Source organism: Eubalaena glacialis, chromosome 14 (genome assembly GCF_028564815.1).
Source record: "Eubalaena glacialis isolate mEubGla1 chromosome 14, mEubGla1.1.hap2.+ XY, whole genome shotgun sequence".
NCBI lineage: Eukaryota > Metazoa > Chordata > Mammalia > Artiodactyla > Balaenidae > Eubalaena > Eubalaena glacialis.
In genome coordinates, this window is record NC_083729.1 from 24017325 (window position 1) to 24042035 (window position 24711).

A 24711-nucleotide genomic window follows, 5' to 3' on the forward strand; every position below is an offset into this window, starting at 1 on the left:
GCTAAGAGAATTCAGCACCACCAAACCAGCTCTACAACAAATGCTAAAGGAACGTCTCTAAGTGGGAAACACAAGAGAAGGAAAGGACCTACAAAAACAAACCCCAAACAATTAAGAAAATGGTAATAGGAACATACATATCGATAATTACCCTAAATGTGAATGGATTAAATGCTCCAACCAAAAGACACAGGCTCCCTGAATGGATACAAAAACAAGACCCATATATATGCTGTCTACAAGAGATCCACTTCAGGCCTAGGGACACATACAAACTGAAAGTGAGGGGATGGAAAAAGGTATTCCATGCAAATGGAAATGTAAAGAAAGCTGGAGTAGCAATACTCATATCAGATAAAATAGACTTTAAAATAAAGAATATTACAAGAGACAAGGAAGGACATGACATAGTGATCAAGCGATCAATCCAAAAAAAAGGTATAACAATTATAAATATATATGCACCCAACAGAGGAGCACCTCAATACATAAGGCAAATGCTAACAGCTATGAAAGAGGAAATCGACAGTAACACAATAATAGCAGGGGACGTTAACACCTCACTTACACTAACGGACAGATCATCCAGACACAAAATTAATAAGGAAACACAAGCTTTAAATGACACAATAGACAAGATAGATTTAATTCATATTTATATGGCATTCCATCCAAAAACAGCATATTACACTTTCTTCTCAAGTGCACACGGACCATTCTCCAGGATAGATCACATCCTGGGTCACAAATCAAGCCTCGGTAAATTTAAGAAAACTGAACTCATATCAAGCATCTTTTCTGACCACAACGCTATGAGATTGGAAATCAATTACAGGGAAAAAAATGTAAAAAACACAAACACATGGAGGCTAAAAAATACGTTACTAAAAAACCAAGAGATCACTGATGAAATCAAAGAGGAAATCAAAAAATACCTAGAGACAAATGACAACAAAAACACGACAATCCAAAACCTATGGTATGCAGCAAAAGCAGTTCTAAGAGGGAAGTTTATAGCAATACAATCCTACCTCAAGAAACAACAAACATCTCAAATAAACAATCTAACCCTACACCTAAAGGAACTACACAAAGAAGAAAAAAGAAAACCCAAAGTTAGTAGAAGGAAAGAAATCATAAAGATCAGAGCAGAAATAAATGAAATAGAAACAAAGAAAACAATACCAAAGATCGATAAAACTAAAAGCTGGGTCTTTGAGAAGATAAGCAAAATTGATAAACATTTAGCCAGACTCATCAAGAAAAAGAGGGAGAGGACTCAAATCAATACAATTAGAAATGAAAAAGGAGAAGTTACAACAGACACTGCAGAAATACAAAGCATCATAAGAGACTATCTATGTCAATAAAATGGACAATCTGGAAGAAATGGATAAATTCTTAGAAAGGTATAATCTTCCAAGACTGAACCAGGAAGAAATAGATAATATGAACAGACAAATCACAAGTGATGAAATTGAAACTGTGATTAAAAATCTTACAACAAACAAAAGTCCAGGACCAGATGGCTTCACAGGTGAATTCTATCAAACATTTAGAGAAGAGCTAACACCCATCCTTCTCAAACTCTTCCAAAAAATTGCTGAGGAAGGAACATTCCAGAACTCATTCTACAAGGCCACCATCACCCTGATACCAAAACCAGACAAAGACACTACAAAAAAAGAAATTTACAGACCAATATCACTGATGAATATAGATGTAAAAATCCTCAACAAAATACTAGCAAACAGAATCCAACAACACATTAAAAGGATCATACACCATGATCAAGTGGGATTTATCCCAGGGATGCAAGGATTCTTCAATATACGGAATTCAATCAATGTGATACACCATATTAACAAATTGAAGAATAAAAAGCATATGCTCATCTCAACAGATGCAGAAAAAGCTTTTGACAAAATTTAACACCCATTTATGATAAAACCTCTCCAGAAAGTGGGCATAGGGGAAAACTACCTCAACATAATAAAGGCCATAGATGACAAACCCACAGCAAACATCATTCTCAATGGTGAAAAAATGAAAGCATTTCCTCTAACATCAGGAACAAGACAAGGATGTCCACTCTTGCCACTATTATTCAATATAGTTTTGGAAGTCCTAGCCATAGCAATCAGAGAAGAAAAAGAAATAAAAGGAATCCAAATTGGAAAAGAAGAAGTAAAACTGTCACTGTTTGCAGATGACATGATACTCTACATAGATAATCCTAAAGATGCCACCAGAAAACTACTAGAGCTCACCAATGAATTTGGTAAATTGCAGGATGCAAAATCAATGCACAGAAATCTCCCGGATTCCTATACACTAACAACAAAAGATGTGAAAGAGAAATTAAGGAAACAAATCCCATTCACCATTGCAACAAAAAGAATAAAATACGTAGAAATAAACCTACCTAAGGAGGTAAAATACCTGTACTCAGAAAACTATAAGACACTGAGGAAACAAATCATAGATGATACCAACAGATGGAGAGATATACCACGTTCTTGGATTGGAAGAATCAATATTGTGAAAATGACTACACTACCCAAAGCAGTCTACAGATTCAATGCAATCCCTGTCAAATTACCAATGGCATTTTTTACAGAACTAGAGGAAAAAATCTTAAAATTTGTATGGAGACACAAAAGACCCCAAATAGCCAAAGTAATCTTGAGGGAAAAAAACAGAGCTGGAGAAATCAGACTCCCTGACTTCAGACTATACTACAAAGCTACAGTAATCAAGACAATATGGTACTGGCACAAGAACAGAAATATAGATCAATGGAACAGGATAGAAAGCCTAGAGATAAACCCACACACCTATGTTCAACCAATCTATGACAAAGGAGGCAAGGATACACAATGGAGAAAAGACAGTCTCTTCAATAAGTGGTGCTGGGAAAACTGGACAGCTACATGTAAAAGAATGAAATTAGAACACTCCCTAACACCATACACAAAAATAAACTCAAAATGGATTAACCACCTAAATGTAAGACGGGACACTATAAAACTCTTAGAGGAAAACATAGGAAGAACACTCTTTGACATAAACCACAGCAAGATCTTCTTTGACCCACCTCCTAGAGTAAAGGAAGTAAAAACAAAAATAAACAAATGGGACCTAATGAAACTTAAAAGCTTTTGCACAGGGACTTCCGTGGTCGCACTGTGGTTAAGAATCTGCCTGCCAATGCAGGGGCCACGGGTTTAAGCCCTGGTCTGGGAACATCCCACAGGCCACGGAGCAACTAAGCCTGTGTGCCACAATTACTGAGCCTGCGCTCTAGAGCCCATGAGCCACAACTACTGAGCCCTTGTGCCACAACTACTGAAGTCCATGTGCCTAGAACCCGTGCTCCGCAACAAGAGAAGCCACTGCAATGAGAAGCCCGCGCACCGCAATGAACAGTAGCTCCCGCTCAAGGCAACTAGAGAAAGCCTGCGTGCAGCAATGAAGACCCAACGCAGCCAAAAAAAAAAAAAAGCTTTTGCACAGCAAAGGAGACTATAAACAAGAAGAAAAACAACCTTCAGAATGGGAGAAAATATTTGCAAATGAATCAACGGACAAAGGAGTAATCTCCAAAATATATAAACTGCTCATGCAGCTCAATATTAATAAAACAAACAACCCAATCCAAAAATGGGCAGAAGACCTAAATAGACATTTCTTCAAAGAAGACATACAGATGGCCAAGAGGCACCTGAAAAGCTGCTCAACATCACTAATTATTAGAGAAATGCAAATCAAAACTGCAATGAGCTATCATCTCACACCAGTTAGAATGAGCATCCCTCAGAAAATCTACAAACAACAAATGCTGGAGAGGGTGTGAAGAAAAGGGAACCCTCTCACACTGTTGGTGGGAATGTAAATTGATACAGCCACTATGGAGAACAGGATGGAGGTTCCTTAAGAAACTAAAATAGAATTACCCTATGACCCAGCAATCCCACTACTGGGCATACATCCAGAGATAACCATAATTCAGAAAGGCACATGCACCCCAGTGTTCATTGCAGCACTATTTACAGTAGCCAGGTCATGGAAGCAACCTAAATGCCCATCGACAGACGCATGGATAAAGAAGATGTGGCACATATATACAAGGGAATATTAGCCATAAAAAGGAAAGAAATTGGGTCATTTGTAGAGACGTGGATGGACCTAGAGACTGTCATAGAGAGTGAAGTAAGTCAGAAAGAGAAAAACAAATATTGTATATTAACGCATATATGTGGAACCTAGAAAAATGGTACAGATGAACCAGTTTGCAAGGCAGAAATAGAGACACAGATGTAGAGGACAAACGTATGGACACCAAGGGGGGAAAGTGGTGGGGGGATGGTGGTGGTGGTGGGATGAACTGGGAGATTGGGATTGACATACACACACTAATATGTATAAAATGGATAACTAATAAGAACCTGCTGTATAAAAAATAAAATTAAATTAAATTTTAAAAAAAGAAATAAAAGGCATACATATCAAAATAAATAAATAAATATATAAATTAATTAAATTAAATTAAAAAAAAAGAAATACATGCACAGTGGAGTCTGGTCTCCTTTCCCAGAGTCCATCTTCTATTCAGAAAGTATAAAGTACTAATTGTATGTTATTTATTCAACAATCTCTTTGCCCGGCTACTATAAACCAGGCTCTCTATTAGGTATAGTGATGGCACAAATAAAGGAGAAATCATCTCTTCTCAGTGCATCTTCTTCTGGTGGGTGTGAAGTAATTGAGCAGGGTCTTAAAAGAAAGTAGAAATGTGCATCCCTGGCAAAGAGATGACAAGCACAGTCACATAGGGGAATATACACATGGCTGTGTGAGGAGCATGAGGTTCTGCCATGGGCTAGGGAGACAAAGATGTGTAGGACACAATCTCTGGCCTGGAGAAGCTCACAATTTGGTGGGAGAGACAGACTTAAGAGTTGCAGTGCGGACCACCCTCACAGAAAAAGTGCTGTTCAAGTTCACACACACACATACATGTACACATGCACACACTTCTCACTAACGGGCTCATGCTGGTACCATACAGATAATAAAGATGGGGTCAAACTGGTCCTGACTTGAAGATGTGTGCAGTCCTGCCAGGGAACCGAGACTTACATGCGACAAAAGTGAAGTGTGGTACTCTCTTAAGAGGTAATAAACTTCATGGGATTTTAGATTGGAAGATATTATTTCTGGATGAAGATGCAACCAGGAAAGACTTCATAGAGGATGTGATGGAGGACTGAGAAGCATCCCAGTAAATCTGGCTGATTCTGAGCACAGCATGTTCATGCCTTCCTCCAGCCAGCATTTGCTGAGCACCTACTAAGTTTCCACACTGTGCCAGATGTCAAAGGAGACACGAAGATGTCTTTTCTGGGGTCCCCCTCCCTCTAGTCAGCGTTCTCTTTCTTGTATTTAGGTGAAGGTGCCAATCATCCCTTTCAGTCTGGCCAGCAAGCTTCAAAGAAGGGCACAGCAGAGCTGTCACAAGCTAGAATCTCTGGCACTAAGGACAGAGGTGTAAGAAGAATTAGGGAGTGGATTGAGGAGGAGGGAAGCAGGCTAAGGAAATAAACCTATTGAGGGCTCCAAGGTTGAATACACATTCTTGTTACATCACAAACAGGGGAGCAATGTCTCCCTCAAGACTGTCTATTGAATTCATTACTTAGATGAAAATAGAAGCATAAAAATCAACCTCCTAGAACTTGGTTGTATGTTTCCTCAAAAAACGGAAGGCCCCCTCCCCCTGCACAAATAATGCTCCATTGTAGTTTGACAACTTGTTACCTGGACCAATGCTGAACTCTACAACACACCCTTGCAGCATCCACACCTGCCCTGCCTGCCCTGAGTCCCTCATCTAAACTATCTAAGTGTGTTCTCTTTGTGGAATCCTTTAATCCATAATTATGTGGCAAATAGCTATTATACTGCCAGTCCCATAAGCAGCTGCCTGGGAAACCTCCTTCTATAACTCATATCCACAACTAATAGAACTTTAGTGAACTGAATTCTATTAAGTCCGTGGCTGTCATGGCTGAAAGACACTTAAGGAGAGGAAGAAAGGATAAGTTAATGTTTCCGTAACATCTTTTAAGCCTCTCTCCAGAAGTCTGGGCCAAATCTCCCCCACAGTGGTACAAGGGAGGAACAGACGTGCAGCTGACCTCCTAGGGAGTGAGAGCACAGTTTTTGGGCAATGGAAAAAGAAAATGAAACAACATGGAACACTTCAGTATGTGGCAGGCATGGCTCCAAGCACGCTACACAGGTGAACTCAACAACAACCCCAGGAGGGAGGTGTGCTACTATTACCTCACTTTACAGAAGAGGCACTAGTGAGGCTAAGTGATTTGCTCATGTCACACTGTATTTAATGTACGTGGTGGAGCTGTGATTCAGTAGTGCTCTTCCAGGGCCCTTGGGAAGACAGACAACGCCTGTTCTCCAAACCAACACCTCACCTTTGCTCAGGGGTTAAGAGTCAGACCTACCTGAGCCCCAATCCTGGGTCTGCCTTATTAACCGCATGAACTTGAGCAAGTTACTTAACTTCTCTGAGCCTCAGTTTCCTCCTCTGTGAAATGGGACTAATACCTATGTCATAGGATTGGTGTGAGAATTACATGCAATTAAATGAGCCTGGCAACTAGTAAGCTGTCGACACAGGGAAATGTTAGTAGCAGTAGTAGTTGTGTTTGTGTACCAGACCACAGAATGTCAAGTCTTAGAGACCCTCTAATCCAATCTGGAATGAATAAAAGGATAATACATGAGCAGATCCAGCCTTAGTGTTATATGCTTTCTGGTATGTTGCAGGCTACAAGCAGAGAACCATAAAAATCTAGAGTGCTTTGTGACTGTGTCTGGAACCTCAGATATTCCTAGCACAGCAGTCCAAATTAGGGTTAAACCCTACTTCTGTCACTTAACAACTATGTGACTTTGGGTAAGTTACTTAGGCTTCCTTAGCTTTTGTTTTCTTCTCTGTCAAATGGGGATGATAATAGCCAAACTGCAAGGCTGTGAGGATGAGTCAAAGTTTGTACAGTATTTAACACAGTACCTGCATTTCTTTATAGAATCACCACTAAACACCGCTTAGGGGCATACTTTAAAAAAGGAAGCGCGAAGCAAAAACTTTCTGACCTCCAGAACATGTTCAAAAGCTTCTCTCCCACCCAAGGCTAGGGCTTTTGGTGTCAGTCACATGAATGCGGTCACCCCATCCCATATCTCAAATTGGTATCCAAGGTTGCATCCTGCCCCACAGTCTTGTTTATCCCACAGTTTTTTTTGTGTGTGTCATTTTAATTTGTTTTTATTTAAATCAGTTGCCAACATTTAAAAACAGCAAGCCTTCATTTATGGTCCCACATTCCCAAAGGGCAAGAGTCTACTTAAGCCTGACCTCTTTCATTGAAGCCAGCTTGTACCATTTTATCAGACTGGGCTTTTTTCATTCTTTCATTTCATTACATAAATTGCCTACACCTATAGGCATTTAAATTTTTAACCCCTTTGGATTCGATTTAAATTTTCTATGTTTCTACGGCTTTTCCTAATTTATTTAAAAATAAAACAGAGGGGGTAGGGACTGTTCATTCAAGTCTTTGAGTGACTCCAGTATTCCTGGTACACCATCTGTTTAGTTTAAACAGATCCCTTTGGTGGGACCTAGAAGGCAAGGGAGGCACCTGGATGCTGCACCAGCCCCCTTCTTGCGCTGGTCTCTCTCTGAGAGAGGAGGTTTGCTCTTGGAAGCCTCTGCTGTTAGATTGTGGAGAGGTCTCTCTGTGGGATTCAGAGAGGAGGCCATGCAGAGTTGCATGGAATCAACTGCTTTAATGAATGATATTAAGGCAGCGGTGTCATCATTAATTCATGAAATAAGGATGAAATTAAAGATTGAGGGAACAGGGTGTGGGAGTGGGTTAGTCATGTGCCTCCCTCCCACCTCCTGACCATGCCCCCCCCCCCAACTTTTGCTTCCTGATACAATCCTGAAAGACTCTGTCCCAAGACTGAGCCTCTGAAGCTCCCATACACACTCTTTCTCCCGGGGTTATGCTGAAATAGCTTGAGGAGTCCACAAAAGTTTAGTTGCCAGCCTGCTCTCAAAGCATCATCAACAATTTGAAAGGAGGCAAATAGCTTTAACCACATTGTACAGAAGAAGAGAGAGAAACACAGACTGGGAAGTAAGTGGATTAAGGCCACACAGCCAATGATATGTGTGTATCTGGACAGACCCTACCTCTTTAGGGTTGAAGGCAGCAGTGAAAACTGTTACTTATTTCTTCAACAAACACATATTGTGAGCCTGCTGTGATTACTGTAGACCCTTTGAGAATATAAATAATTCTTAACACACGGCCCAGGCCTTCTAGTGAAGGAAAGAAGACAAATCCACATGAAACGTTAAGTAATAGTTTCATTCATTCAGGCAAGCAAGGAAGAGCAGGGCCATTTGCAGACAAGTTCCCCTCTGTGTTGGCTGGGTGGCTCTGAGCAATTCTCTTCCTTTCTCTAACCCTGTTTCCTCTTCTCTAGAGAAGATAAAAATAATCCCTGCCTCTTGGCATTTTTGCATCAATGAGATAGCAACATATCAGAAAGTACTTTGTAAATAATGATGTCCTAATCCAATATAGCTCATTATTGTTAGTAGTGAATACCTACTATGGACAAAAACCACCTGCTTAACAAATGGGGATGTAAGATTAATCAAGAAAGTCTATTCTAAAAGCGATTACTAACCACATCCTACTAAAAAGACTTCATAAGAGAGCAAGCACCAGGAGGAAAGACGCCAACAAGAAGAGCTCTGAGTTCCAAAGAGGGAGGCTACCCAGTGTCAGAAGGAAAACCCTGGCTGTAGGGTTGGTCCCCCAGGTTTGGGGCTGGTGCTGCACCAGCTGACTCTGCTACCTTTAGCAATTGGCTGAGACTCCCTGTGCCTCCGACTTCTCATCTGTAAAATGAGGTTATTTGGATTTAATTATCTGCACGGCTCCTCCCAGCTTGACAGGCTGTGATCTATGGTCTATGAGGGGCTGGGCCTTGAAAGCTGAATCAGATTTCAGTAGAGGAGCGGGAGCTCATAAATAAAGACAAAGGGGCAGAGACAGGAATATACAAGAGAATGGGAATAATAAAAAAAACTGACGTTTATTGAGTGCCTACTTTGGGCCATGTTTTAAGTGCTTTATGTGTATTAACTCATTAAATCCTCATAACAACCTTAAAAAGTAGAAAAATTATCCTTCCTGTTTAACAAGGGGCAAGATGGAGGCACTGGAAGGGAAAGTAGTAATTTGCCCAAGGTCACACAGCTTAGTAGAGTAAAGCCTGGGATTTGAGCCAGGGTAAGACCCCAGAGCCTACACACACAACACCAAACCACTAGAATAAATTATAGGTCACACAGCACGAATGTGTTGAGGGGATGAGGTGTGAGATGAATACACAATGTGACTACAAGATGGTATCTTTCCTAGTGATCTTTTCTGCTCCTAAGTCTTAGCAACAGGGCTGGGGCCATGCATTCCGCCACTGGTGTGCCCAGCCAACCACTCTGTCCCTCCAGAGTGGACTGCTAGGCCAGAAAAAGTAAAGCCTTCTTAATGGAGACTCAGAAGAGAAAGGGTGTTTTGAGGTCACCTGCCCAAACTCCTCTCTATCAATATTTTACTGACTTGAACAAGGAGGCCCAGGGAACTTAAATGTCTTTCCCAAGACTTCATACATTCATTCATTCATGCATACTAAGCATCTAATAAGTGCCTTGTATTGTAAAAGGCCATGGAGGTGTACGGCTGAGCTAAACACAGATTAAATAAAAGTAATAAAGAGAAGCAAGTCCCCTAATGGGGAAATGGAGATGGTGTTGGGAACTTGGAGCTGGAGAACTTAACTTAGGCCAGGGGACTAGAGGATGCCTTCTACAGGGAGTTAAATTTAAGCTGAGCTCTTAAGGGTGGGTTATCTAATTACAGAGAAAGCAAGGAATGAAACTAGAAACCAAGTGTCCATGGCCAGTCCTCCTCAGGCTTTGTGTTAGAAAGTTAAGGACATGTTTCTTCCCACCATCCAGTATTTCTCTGCAGAGAACAAAAGTGCATTACAGACACCCTCTTGGCACACCAAGCTCCACTGTGCGAGAAGCAGGGAGTAAGACTTGTTATTCCTCTTATTATCTCCTATTACTGTTTGCTTCCATTTTTCCAGGGCTTTGAATTTGTAAAGCAGATAGGAGTTTGATGTGACCTGGATTATACAAACACCTGTGTGGATGTCACTGCTGTCTTCTCTCTCCAAGAGAAATTACTGCAAGTGTGTGTGTTTGAACCAACTTGGTCATTATACCATTTGAGTTCTTCTCTTTTCCGTGGCCTATTTTTAGATTCCTTCTCCCATTTTCTGAGCCCTGTTAGAAGAAGGTTTTCATTTTAATCACGCTCTCTGGGCAGGCCAAATTTAGGCATAATGAAAACAAAAAGTGTCATGCAAAATGTGATGTCAGAGGAAGCCCAGCCAGGCGCGTGTACTGCATCCCCAGCACACGCTGGCCAGAACAGCAAGCAGGCTTCCCAGCCTGGGACCTGCTGTTCTCCCCCAAAGCAAGGCAGCCCATTAGCGCTCTGCTCCGAGAATATTCTGTTGCGTAAGTAATGTAGCTCTGAGCTGCTCTGTCCCCAATCCCTTCAGCAGCTCCACAGCAGATAAAGAGTTTGATAATGCCTGGCCCAGCATGGGGCGGCCCTCACCTTGGGGACCCTATGCCACAGCTTCTGCCAAAAGAAATAAGACTAGTCTGGTCCTGGACTGCAGATTTATCCCTAGGGTATTGGTTCTACACCCTAGCTGCACATGAGAATCACCTGGAGTGCTTCTAAAAATACTGCTTCCCCAGGAAGACACCCCAGACCAAGTGAATCAGAACCTTTCAGGGTGGAACTTGGGCAGAAGGGTTGTTCTCATTTTTGTTTTCTTTAACATCTCCCTCCTCTACTCTACTCCCGTGATTCTAAAGTCTAGACTGGGTGGAGAACCTTTGTCCCAAAAGAATTGGGAAAGGGGAGGCACATCTTGTCACTCAAAATGTTCCCACCCTCTCCCTGCCCCCATTAGCATCACCTGGGAACCTGTTAAAAATGTAGACTCAGCCCCCAACTGACCTACTGAATCAGAACCTGCATCTTAACAGATTTCCCTGGACTCTGGGAGATGTATACTCACATTACAAATCGAGAAACATTGCCTTATTCCCCTGTTTTGGGGGGAGTTTTTTTGTTTGTTTGTCTGTTTTTGTTTTTCATTCAAGGTTATGTGTAAAGCCACCAGGACTTATGTCTAAGAGCCCAGATTCAGCAGCCAGATGCTGCTGGGTTCAAAACCATTCTGCTGCTTATTTGACTTTGGATATGTTATATACCCTCTTTGTGTTTCAGTTTCCTCATCTGTAAATGAATTACAGCATTTATTTCACAGAATTGTTGAGTGAAGAAAATTAGTTAACATTGCTTAAAACAGCGCTAGGCTCCTTTTAAGTGTTCTCTGTTATCAATTATTACCATGAGAGGGATAACTGGGTGAAGCCCTAGACTCCCACCCACCCTGATGTTTTCACATCCCCCTATTGTGTACAGAAAAATTCACTGCCATACCAAACTGATGTTACCAATTGTATGGTAGCACTTATGTCAGGGTATTAGGTAAGGGTTAAAACAAATACATGCAGCATGAGGATGTATGTACCTTTGTTCTCTCTTTTTTAAATCATTTTTATTATCATTTTTAATTAAAGTATAGTTGATTTACAATGTTGTACACCTTTGTTCTCTTTTGCTAAAAGGACTTCACTTTGAGAGCTAGCCTCCCCACAGTCAGCAGGGCACTGAAAGATGTTACCAGAAGTGACTGCTTGCTTATGCCATCCACACTCCCTGATGCATGATGCTACCTCAGTGGGCCAGAAAGCAATGTGTCTTTCTTGAGGTTGGGTCCCACTGCAGGTGAGGAACGGAAAATTCCAGTGCCCACATTCACTTGGCATGAAGATGGAAAACACATGTCCCTAAGATTGGGATGCCTTGGGTAACAGGCTGTCCACAAGTTCTCTAATACTCCTTCTTTTTTTTTTTTTTTTTTTTTTTAGCAACTCACTTGTAATAAATAGAATGTGGTAGAAGTGATAGCATACAACTCACAAATTTAGGTTACAGATCAATTCCTCTGGGGAAGGCAGTTACCATGTCATGAGCTCAGTCAAGTAGCCCTACAGAGAGGTACACATAGTGAGTGACTGAGGCCAAGAATGAGCCATCACGGAAGCAGATCCTCCAGCCCCAGTCAAGCTTTCAGATGACTGCAGCTTTGACCAACAACTTGACTGCAACCTGAGGAGAGACCCTGAGCCTGAACCATACAGCTAAGCCATTTCTGGACACCTGACCCACCAAAACTGTGAGATACAATAAACATTTGTGGCACCAAGTAGAACCCACCTTGTGCTCTTCCACCCACTGGTGCCAGATCAAGAAGAGGAAGGTTGTGCGAGTCACGGAGGGAGCTCTCCCTGGCCCCACCTTCTGCCATCTCCCACCCTGCTTGGTTTTCATTTTCTCTGAAATGAAGAATCTACCTCTTGGGAAGACTGCGGGAGGACTAGCAGTAATCTGGGTAAATTTATCTTGCATAGGAGATGAAAGTGAAGAAGCCCTGAACTTCAGGACCCTGCGGGCTTCTCAGTAAGAAATTCTGATCCCTGAATTTCCTCAATCCTCCTTCCCTGAAAGGGCCAAGAACAGCCCCCATAAATGAGAATGAAAAAGAAGCCATCACCACCCGCAGTCTTGGCCACCCACCCATGATAAAGTACATCCGGAGTGGTCCTGGCACTAATGGGAAGACCTCTGGAATGCATTTCACAAACTGAATTGTCCTGACCTCTCTCTGTTGTACCCATTCCTCAGACCTTGGGGAATAGAGAGAAACTCAATCTCCTGCTGCCGGTCAGGATTAAGTTTTAGCAAAGGAAAATCAATCTTGTCTAAACCGCTCCTCCCCACAGTCACCCTCCTAAAGATTAGCACAGAACAGGGGATTTGAGAGCTGATGGGCCACTCCAAGGTGACTATCCTCCATGTTCTCCTGACATTCCTCATGGCCTGTTAGTAAGCAAAATGATCTCAGAAAGCTTCTCAGTCCCTATTTGTTTAGCTTCTAAGCCTCAAATCAGGTCTTCTTCTACAGAAAGAAGTAACAAAGATGTCTGGAATTTACACTGCCCTTTTCCCTAAGGAGCCCAAAGGATTTTATGCACATTTTCACAGTAATACAGTAAAGTCATCTCCCAGGCCCTGGATGCCTCCTGATTCAGCCAAGGGAGGAACCAAAGCACAGAAGGGTGAGTGGTTCCATGGCTCCCCACTGCCCAAGGGGTAGATCTGGAATTCCACCTGGTTGGTCTAGAATCTGTTGGCAGTTTACAGGACCTGCTTAGGGTTCTAAAGTGCCAGAGCAATTAGGTAAAGGGAAGACAAAGGCAGAACCAGCTCTCAGCTGGGCGAAGGCAGAGGAAATGTGAAACTGGCATAGCTGAATCTGAATTCTGACCATTTGCTAGGGGCATCATCCTGGCCTCATCCATAGTCAAAAGTCATGTGCTGTTGGCTCAAGAGTTGCCTCACTTCAGCTTGGCAGTGGCTCCAACTGAATGGCTGGTGCCCATCCTGTTCTCTAGGACTTGGGCAATTTGCAAAAACTGACCTGGAGGAAGTTCCTCTACCTCTCTGACCCTCAGCAATGTTCCTCACTCATAAAATGACAAAGAAATTCCTCCCAGCTCTAAAGTTCTAAGAGCTGACAAGTATGAAATCTTTGGAGATATGGCAAGGGATATAGGATTAATAGAATAGGCAGTAGAAGACCTTGATTCTAGTCTTGGCCCACTAGCAGCTGTATGATGTTGGGTGAATCACTTGACTTGGTTTCCTCACCTATAAAATTAGGTGGTTGGTCATATTCTCCCTAAGGTCCCTCCCTGTTTGGCCTCTATCTCTAAATTCAATGATTGTACAATATGTGGAAGGAGCTATAGTACAAAAAGTCTGTTCCAGACATTGACTCTTCTTTGCTTCATTTCTTCATTTGTCCATCCATTCATTCATCACATATGTACTGAATACCTATCACAAGGCCAGGTTCTCTGTTAGTCACTGGGCACAACAATGAAAAAGATGAGCATGGTTCAGTCCATGTCCTAATTACAGTCAAGGAGGAGAAGGAGGGAACTAAATAAATATCACAAAGTGTGTGTGGAGAGCCAGAGGAACAAGGGAACTTGGTACTTCAAGGAATGTAAAGCAATAGGATTGAACAATGAGGTGCAAGGCAGGGAATGGTGGCAGTTGAAGCTGGAGAGTAGGCAGGAGGCAAATCTAAAGGACCAGATACTCCAGCTTAAAGATCATTTCTATCTAAAGGCATTCTGGAAGAGATCACTGAGTGATTTTAAGCATGGTTGTAATGGAAATAGGTTTTTATCTTGAAAAGCTTATTTTATGTTTTATTTTTTAAAAATCACTATTGTGTACCAGGGATTGACTAGATGAAAATAAAGGAATCTATCTAGGATGCCAGTGCAGTGATTCAGACAGGAGATGATTTGAACTTGGACTAGGAAGGAGATGAAGAAATATGGAAGCATCTAAGGAATAGTTACAAGCTAGAAACCAAAAAAACAAAAAAGGGCAGTTAGATGTGGAGGTGGTGGAGCTTGAAGGAGAGGGATTACAAGAAAGGCGTTCAGGAGGCTGGGGAACCATTACTAAGGATGCCTGGTGATCCATGGCTTGCTCTTCTGGCTCAAATAAGTTTTCCTTATACAGCTGCCCTCCCTGAGGCCCTTTCAGGTGACAGATACCCACCTGGGACTGGCCTGTCCTGTGCTGCCCTACCACACCCTCCCCAGAAGCTCTGTCATGGTTGTCTGTTCTGTAGGAAGGACAAAATCACAATAGTTCTACAATCTATATGAACCCTGCCTCTCCATCTGGGATAGTAGAAATCCAAGTGCAAAACCCAAACTCTTGGGGGGAAAGGAAGACAGAATGGCTGTGATTTTATAAGACTTTTTTGCATGTGAAAAATCAAGTAAAAACAGAAAATATCCCTGTAGTTTGTGGCATTTGGGGCTTGATTTATCATCAGCTTCCATATTTCACCATAACAAAATTCTACAATGAGAATCATCAAAACATTCTGAATTACTACAGTCTCCCCAGTTGATAAAAACTCTCTCTCTTTCTCTTTTTTTTTCCTCTCTCTCTGTCTCTTTATGTGTCAGGGTTTAGCATTCACATACTCAATCTTATACAAGCCTCATGCAATATTAAAATGTTTATGCAACCCTTTCTGTGCTTGAAGCAGCAGCAAATGTTCCTGGTGTGCAAGGAATGAGGAGAATAATGTTCTCACACTCTCAGGAGAAAAACCCAACACCAGACCAATGCCTGTCTTGCCCTTCATGATTAATCGGCACAATAAAACAGATCTCGTTCTCCCTGGCTACCTGCCACCTCTTTGGGACCCCAAGCACTGACTGAGCACTGAGAAGAGGGCATCTCCTGGTTTCTTTGCCGTAAGGAACAGAGAACTGGACTGACACTCAGAATGCTTTTAGCTAAGCTCATGGCAGCAAGTCTACAGGCGCATGCCATGCTGATATTAGTCAGGTGTCAAACTTTAAAGCATTTAAGGGGGCATGTTAATGGTGCAACATTTCAGAAAGGTTTGCCTTCAGCTGCTGTACTCTTACAGGAGACTGATTTCCAAATATATGAACTCAAATCCAAGTGTTGGAGATTAACAGAGAAATTGGTCTTAATCCAGTGTCTTTCAACCATGATCATGAGATTTGTGATGGAGCAAATATTGCTAGAAGGAAAAGAGAGGCTTAGAGATATCAAGTAATGGTCTCAGAGCAGCACACAGTTCAGAAGCATCTCTCGTTGTATACCTTTTGTCCAGCACAGGAAAATTAAAATATCAGAGCTGAAAGGGTAGGCCTCTAAGATTATTTTATACGGAAGGAGTCAAGGTCCAGAGAGGCTAAGGAATTTGTTCAAAATCCCTAATTTGTGGTTCACTGTCTAACGCAAAATCCCACTGACCATCTAAGAAGGGGCAAGCCAAACATTTCCAATAGGAAACACACTTGCTCCATGTAGTTCTGTAATGATGTGATGTTCTCTAATGTACAGGTCTTCTCTGCTTATGAATTGCTATCAAGTAATGAGTGCTTTGCAGAGTTTACCTATTAGAGATGATTTCTGGTTATTATTTCCAGTCCAATTTGTTTAGTGAGCTCTCTTGGCTGAGGGCAGGGTCAGGGACTTAATCGGCAGTCTCAGACTCCATCTGAGGTGATTCAGTGTCCCTTCTGAGAAGCTGGTTCCACAGCCCGAGAAAGCTCCCCTCACTGGCTTTGCAAAGGGCCCTGGGATGAAGGGTGGACGCGGCTAAACTAACCCAGCTCTACCCTTAGGGCCTACTGGAGTTGAGCTTGTACATTCTGGTGTCCCTCCCAAGACCCGAGAGCTGGGTGAGAAGCAGTGCAAATGTCCGTTTGTAAGATCAGAGAGCAAGAACATCCCTTACCCTCAGTCCTACTGCATGGAGCCTAAGATCATTACCCAGCAAGGCTGTACATGCTTTAGGCTCTTCACAGTTGTTCTGACTACAGTTTATTTAGAGTCAGATTATAGGTCTGCATTTACATGAAGGAGGTGGGCCCACTACTAAGATCATTTCCATTTACAGAAGGAAATACATTATTCATTAGATTAATTCTCAGTGAATTGTGAACCCATCCTAATACTACTGAGTTCTCATGTTAGAAAAATCCCAGGGTACCAGTGCAAAGCTGACCCAGATTCTCTGAAGCCTGTTGCTGCAAGCTGTGAGCGTATATACCTACTCCTCAGCCTGGTATGGCCCTGGTCTGTGAGGCTCTTTCCCCCTCCTGGACTTTGATCTCTCTTCCAGTAGCTACAAGTCTCAGCAAATACTCTGGGCTGATAGGAGCACAGGAGCTGTCAGCCTCTGGGTGAAGATTTGATATTTCTATTAAGTTGATGCCATAATTTGCTGTCTCTCCCAAGGTTTTGCTTTCCAATCTGGGCATCCTTCATCACTCCCTTGGCAAACTGAAGTGGCACGGAGCCACTGGCTGCTGAGAAGTTTAACACTGACTTGGCTTGGATTTGCTGAGACAGAGTGTTTGTGTAGCCTATCACCCCCTCTATTCAATGTGTAGTGGATGTTTTAGTGAGGCTCTTGGCTGTAAATACCTTCAGGAGAACGTTTTTCAGTCATTTCTTTTAACTCTGTGAACAAACACATACTTTGTCCTTCACAAAGACACTGACAGCAAAGACTTCTCTCTCCTTTCAATGTAATTAATCATGCAGGGGGAAAAATTCCCAACCTTCAAACAGTAGGATTGCTGCTAATGCAGTCTAAGAGAAAAATCACTGGTCGATTTCCAGGATGTGGGCATAACCCAATATGCCCCATCGACAGTCATTACCTCCCCAATCCTAGAAACAGATCTGGGGCTTTCAAAAGAGACTTCAGCTAAGAGAAGTCCTACTGGTGCAAGGTCTTATCCAGTCCCCAGCCCAGGACTCCTGAGACCTGGCTATTCAAGGTGATCCAGTAACAGACAGCATCAATATCACCTGGGAGCTTGTTATAAATGCAGAGTCCCAGGACTCACCACTGACTTCCTGAATCAGAATCTGCATTTTAACAAGACCCTCAGGAGATCGGTATGTATATTAAACTTTGAGAAGCACAGTTTAGATCTTCCTTCCCCTGTGCCCTTAGGTATGACAACTCCACTACAGGCCGAACTCCTAGTTCCTAATCAGCTCCTCTTCTGTTTTTACTGTTTGCACTGTGACCCATGCTGGCCTGTCCCAACACTGTTGACCCAAGTCAGTTTATATTTTTGGCTTCTCATCCCACCCTCATTCTAATTTACAGCTTTTATGGCAGGAGTCTACCAAATACAATGCCTTCCCAAGGTTCAACACCTAATAGTTAGCCTTGGTTATTGATAAAAATCACTTAACCTGTCTAGGCTACAGTTTCCCAAGATGTTAAATGGCCATAAACATATGTGTCACTCTCTATGGGACACGCATGCCAGGAGGACAAATGAGGCCATTCATATTTAATAGCACTCATTATTATACAGCAAGTGCAAGGTATTATTTGTGAGCATCTGTCTAAGTTAATGGCTGCTATCTTCTGAACTGGCTAACCATTTTCATTGCATGCTTAATTCTGAGACTGCTAGAAAAGTTGCAGTTTCACAGTGCTCTTCAGCTGGGTAAGGTCTTATCATACAAATATCTCAGTGTACTTAACAGGCTATTTGAAGTAACTCTAGCAACAGGAAAGGAATCTTGAGTTAAGGGTGAATTTTCACTATTATACTGGGAGGTGAGGTCCCCTGCCTGCTTTGTCATCTCTATGGAGATGGACAAGCAAGGGACTGTAATGTGAGACATCTCACTCAACATCATGAAAAGAATAGATTGGAATTTTGGATGCTCAGAAGTTAATTCCACAGGACTCTGGACAAATGATAGGACTGGAGAGGGTAAAGCAAGATTATGGGACAAGCAGGCGGTAATTTCAGAAAGCTAAGTGTGGAGAGTCCCATCACATCAGTTTCTGGCAGGAGGTTTCACAAGCAGGAGTATGTCCAAGAAGCAGAGACAGAGCTCAATGTGTCAGAATCAGGGAACTGAGGTGAAGAGAAAGGGGTGGATCTCTCAAGGGGGAAAACAACAGAGCAACAACTAAGAAACCCAAAATTGGTTGTCTATGGAGGGGTGGAATGTATAGAATGAACATGAGAGAGAGGCATGTGCACATAGGGCCTACACAAATGCCCTAGCCCAATTAAAAGGACTTTGTAAACTGCAAAGGGCCATGCAAATGTTTGATATATTATTAAAATTGTCCTAAGATACACATCAGGAATGTGAAACTCCAAATGCTAGTGAAATTAGATAATGTGTCCAGTAAGGTCACAAATCTGGTAAGGTCAAAACCACTGATTCCCAGCTAATGCTGTCTGGGGACAAGGTGAGAAGAATGCTTCTTACTGACTGAGAGTTCTAATTACATGGTATGTCTATTGTCTACATGGTACCCACCCAGTTAGTAATAAAAAGTGAAAAATTCAGCTGAGTTAGCCAGGTTTTGTGGGCTTGACACAATGCCAAATAGCCAGTTTCATCAATTCTCTCAACTGATTTGACAGGTTATCTTGGGAAATGGGTTGACAGAGCTGGAGGCGGAAAATTCTAGGGGAAGGATCAACTCTAAACAATTAGGGCAAAGCTAACATGTAGAAACTAGATAGAGTGGGAGGCGACAGTAAAGATTTGCCAAAGTTAATAGTGAAGTTGGTTTACACATCAGCTATAATGCCAATATAATGGACATACTGTCAGGTTAAAAATCAAGATGAAGAACTGAGATTTCAACAGGAAATACTCTGTCCAGAAATGTCAACAAATACAAGGGGTGTGAGTGTGGGAAGGGGAGATCACAAAAAAAGGAGGGAAAGAAAAAGAGGGGTATGATTCTATACTCCCGAATTGGCAATTGGTCCCAAACCACTTTACTGCACCAAATTTAGAAGTCTTTCCACATCACTCACACCAAAGCCACAAAGACCAGAGTTCCTCGATCCGCCTTCAGCACTAAATATACCATCAACTACAGCAAGAAAAGCACACACCTTCACTTCAAATCATGGCAGGCAAAATTCCATTTGCTTTACCTTTCAAAAGAGCAGAAAGACAATGTAACTTATTCAGCTCTCTTAGTTAAGAAAAATTTCCCCTTAAGACAAGCTCCCCCAAACCTTGTGATCTAAACCAAATAAAGAGGCAGCCATCACTCAGGCTGGGTAGTGAGGGGGTAAATCAAGTGGTGACAAGGAAACAAGCAATTGTGACCATGTCTTTTTGTATAGCATGGTAGCCAGCAAATAATAAATAACAATATGAGCTGAAGGCAAATCTTGAAGCTCTATTTTGTTCTAAGTTGATTCAGAAGCTGAGAAAGTAGGAGAAATTGGAAATATTGGGGAGAAAAATTCAGTGGCTCTACTATGGAGTATATATCAACAGTCAAAACATACTGACATAAGGAAGAAATGGCCTTTCCATGTGAGACTTCAACAACCACTAGCATTTCTATCCTCAAATAATATTACAGTGCATTTATTCCATGCTATTTTCATAAAAAAATGAATTTATGAGTCTTCTTGTTGTATATAACTGAAAATGAAGGTACAGAGCATTTTCTTCCTCCCTTGTGATCACAATAGTGGACCACACCAGTGCTTCACCCAGATCCCCTTGTACGGCCTTCTACTGACTCTGAATGGACCAACCTCCCCTCCCCAACCCTGGCTATGTGTAGGCATAAGAAAGCCTAACTCCTCTGCTTTGAGTTGGGAAAACACCAAGGCATAATTTAAGCTGCAGAATTCCCCTGTAAAATCAGGTTGCAGCACACCAGCTGAGGGAATTTTGCCTGAGATCACACTTTAACTTAGTTTCTTCCCTTCCCTATCGTGCTTCCCTCACTACCTTAGAATTCTCCCCTGGGAGCACTTCTTAGTAAGTCACTTGCATGCTAATTTTTATCTCAGGTTCTGTTTCTGGAGAACCAACCCAAGACAATCAAGTTTATCAAAGTTCTCTCTGACATTCAGGATAGGCTAAGTTATACCATGAAAACATGTAACACCCCAAATTTCAGTAGCTTAAAACAAGGATTACTTCTTGTCCGTGCTACCTGTCCATTGAGAGTTAAGAAGCTGTCTCTGCTCAACTTAATCAAAGACACAGGTTTACAGAGCCATCATCCTGAACATTGCCAGTTACCATGACATAATGAAAAGAGAAACAGAAAGACTCAGACAGCAATATGTGTTCCCTCAGAATTAACACACATCACTGCTGCTAACAACTCATTGTCCAGAACTAGTTCCATGGCCCCACCTGACCAAAAGCATCCAGGGGTGAACTTTACTAATGACTTCTATAGTAAATCAGAGCTTAGAACCCTGATATCTGTTGCCTCTCTATGAAATATGGTTTGCTTTCCATGAGTAGCAATTTATCCCCATAATCTGCTTACAGATACTTTCTCTAAAAGACTCTGTGGTGGGTTTAGAGAAACCAAGAGCTGAAAAATATTGCTACTATTCCAGCTTTCCCATGGGTTGGTAATATATTAGACAATCCATGGTGAGTGCATTAGTTTCTTCATATTCAAAATGAACTAACAAGAATTACTTTGTGTGGTCTTTTACTTGGTCAGGATATATATGGCCTAATGGAAACATATGAAATTACTATTTCAGAAATTGGATAGCAAGCCGCAGAAGACTGTGACCTCTGAGAAAAGGGCAGCAGATGAGATGAGCCATATAACTGACTCAGTTTTCTATCTGGAGGCACTTGTTGTACTGTGGTACAACACGGGGGAGCCCAAACATGATCTTGCTGAGCCCAGGAGACAGGCATTGAGGTTCAGGGGTACTGAGGTGGTTGGAAATTATGTGATATGGTACCAGAAACAAGGGAGCTATACAAAGAAGGTGATCCACAAATCTGCAGAGAAGTCTCCTTTAGTCTTTGGCTGAACACTACACTGTACATATGCAGGGCAGACTTCACAGGGCCAGGAAAATAACATCTACCAAAGAAACAAAAATTACCAGAGGATAACTCTTCCCTTGTATCCTAGAGATTGTATTTCAATCTAATGAAAATTGCACAGGACTGGGAGACATTAGAGTTCTCACCAACACAGTGGAAAATCCTCAATTAATTCAGTATAGACCTCAGAAAGTCCAGTCCTTAATGGTGGGCCTAAGCTAGCCTTAGGTTAAATGTCTTACCTAGGAAAATTTTAAAATAAGCCTCGAAAGGATTGAACTGATTCAAAAGTAAATTGATTGCCTACCAGAACAAAATTAAACTATCTGTCAAGGAAGACAACAAAATCCAGTCAGTCAATGATGTAGCATCAATAATGTCCAGCATACAATAAAAGAATTAGCAGATGGGCAAAAAAAAAGCAAGAAAATGTGATCTATCACCAGGAGAAAAGTCTAGTAGAAACACATTGGAAATGATAGAGAAGAATAAATTAGCAGTCAATGACTTTAAAATAGGTATTATAAATTTGTTCAAAGATTAAAAGGAAAATATAAATTTAATGAGAAAACAAAGAAGAAATAACAATAGAGAAATGGTAAGTGAAAAAAAGAACCAAATGGCAATTCTAGAAGAGAAAAATACAATGTCCAAAATGAAAATTTCACTGGATGGGCTTAACAACAGATGACACTGCAAAAGAAAAGATCAGTGAATTCGAAACCAGGCAATAGGAACTATCCAAACTAAAAGTAGAGAGAAAGAGAGAAAAAAGGATGACAAGAACAAAATGAACATAGTCTCAGTGATCTATGGGAAAATATTAAGTAGTGTAACATACAGGTAATAGGCCTAACAGAAAGAAAGGCTGGATCAGAAAAAAGTGTTTGAAGAAATAATATTTCTTCAATATTATAAAGAAATAATAATAAAGAATAAAATTTTTTGAAAAAACAAAAAATTTTCCAAGTTTGATGGAAAATACAAACTTATAGATCTAAGAAGTTCAATGAATTCTAAGCAAGATAAATACAAAGAAGGCTACACCAGGATATATCATCATCAAATTGCTAAAAATTAATGATAGAGAGATAAAAGATTTGCATACAGATGTGCATAGGAACTTTATCTATAATAGCTCCAAACTGTAAATAACCCAAATGTCCGTCAACAGGAGAATGTATGAAGAGTTTTTAATATAATTATACAATGGAATACTATTAATCAATAAAAAGGAATAAACTGATACACACAACATTTATGGATTTCACAGATATTATGCTAAATGAAAGAAGCCAGACACAAAAGAACACATATTTTACCATTCCATTTATATGAAGTTCTGGAACAGGCAAAATGAATCTATGTGAAAGAAATATGACTGATTGCCTATGTAGGAGGGGTTACAGGTAAGGGGAATGAGGGGTCTTTCTGTGGTGATGGTAATGTACCTCTTGATAAGGATAAGGGTTATACAGGTACATGCAACTGTCAAAATTAATCTGTACACTAAAGAAATGTGCATTTCTTGGAATATATATTATTTTTCAATAAAATAATTTAAAAGGTAAAAATAAAATCAACAGCTGTATATAAGTGGTCAATAATGTACTTTAATTTTTAAAGTACAAAATACTTCAAAAATATCATTTTACTGGTATCATTTTACCACCCAAAATGACATCCATATGTGCTTATGGATGCCTGAAATTCCAAGTAATTTACCTTGAAGCTCTATGCCTCTTCAAAAATCAAATGGCCCTTAAATGGGCCCACATTGAAAACCATTTGCACCTTATTATATATTAGTTTCTCAGCTTTTCTAAGAACGTGTTTTGTGGGGATGGCTGAGTCAAATAACACGGGGGTCACAAGAGATAGTTTTTCTTATGCGTTCTAATTTCTCCTCAATAAACATATATTACATATGTATTAAGAAAAATGAATGAAGTTTTTTTAAGTAAATGAAGATTCTGGTTGACTGGGCAGGGTGGGTGGCCCCAGCAAGATGGAAAACTGGCAGAGGAAAAAGTAGCTCAGAATTCCAGAAGACAAATTTCATCATCTTCAAGATTTCAAGTAACTGCCTTCCAATTCAGACCAGCAAAACATTAGGATAATCGAGGCAATTTCCTACACAGAGAGACATGACAAGATATCTTTAAGGAAATTTCAAACTCAGAATGAATACATTAAAAGTAGATCACAACATGAGCTTTTTGTTCATGGCAAAATGAATGTCTCGCCATTCCCAGCACTCATCACATTCTCTCCTGCTTCCCTACTTTGCCCATATCCCTCCCAGAGGGATGGGCCTTTCACCTCTTTGGAATGACTTTTTCCTTATATCTGCCAATGGAAAATCCTCTTATCCTTTAAGTGTCCCAATGGTCAATGACCCAAGGGTCATTCCCCAAAAGGCCTTCGCTGAGTGCTCCCTTCTCTGAACTTCCATGGCTCCCAGTGTCTGTCTTATGAAATCTAGCATAGCTTGGTATTGTGGCTCTCTACAACAATAACAATTCCAATAATAACTACCATGTATTGTGGGTTTACTGTACGCTACTAAAATAGTAGCATACTAATTAATAATCAGGTCATGTAATTCCTTCAGCCACTCTTCAAGGTAGATAGCATTAACCTGATTTACGCAAGAAGAAACCAAGGCTTAGAAAAGCCAAATAACTTGCTCAAGGACAAAGGCAGTCTACTTAGCAGATCTAGGATTAGAACCAGGGCTGTCTGACTCCATAGCTTTTGTTCTTAACCACTATACTACCTCCTTGACATCCATGTCTCATTTATCCTAAAACAACAAAAACAAAATTTATCTCTATTTCTGTATCACTTACAAATGACAGGCAGAGTGCTACGCTTTTCTAGAAAGGAGGGATCAAGGTTTGCACATCTTTGT

At 41.1% G+C, this 24711-nt stretch overlaps 1 protein-coding gene across 1 annotated transcript in view; it reads right to left on the reverse strand.

Annotated features, from left to right (window-relative positions):
* ALK (ALK receptor tyrosine kinase) overlaps window positions 1–24711 on the reverse strand; it is a 756061-nt gene that overhangs the window by 633920 nt on the left and 97430 nt on the right. The gene's annotated exons all lie outside the window — the stretch shown is intronic.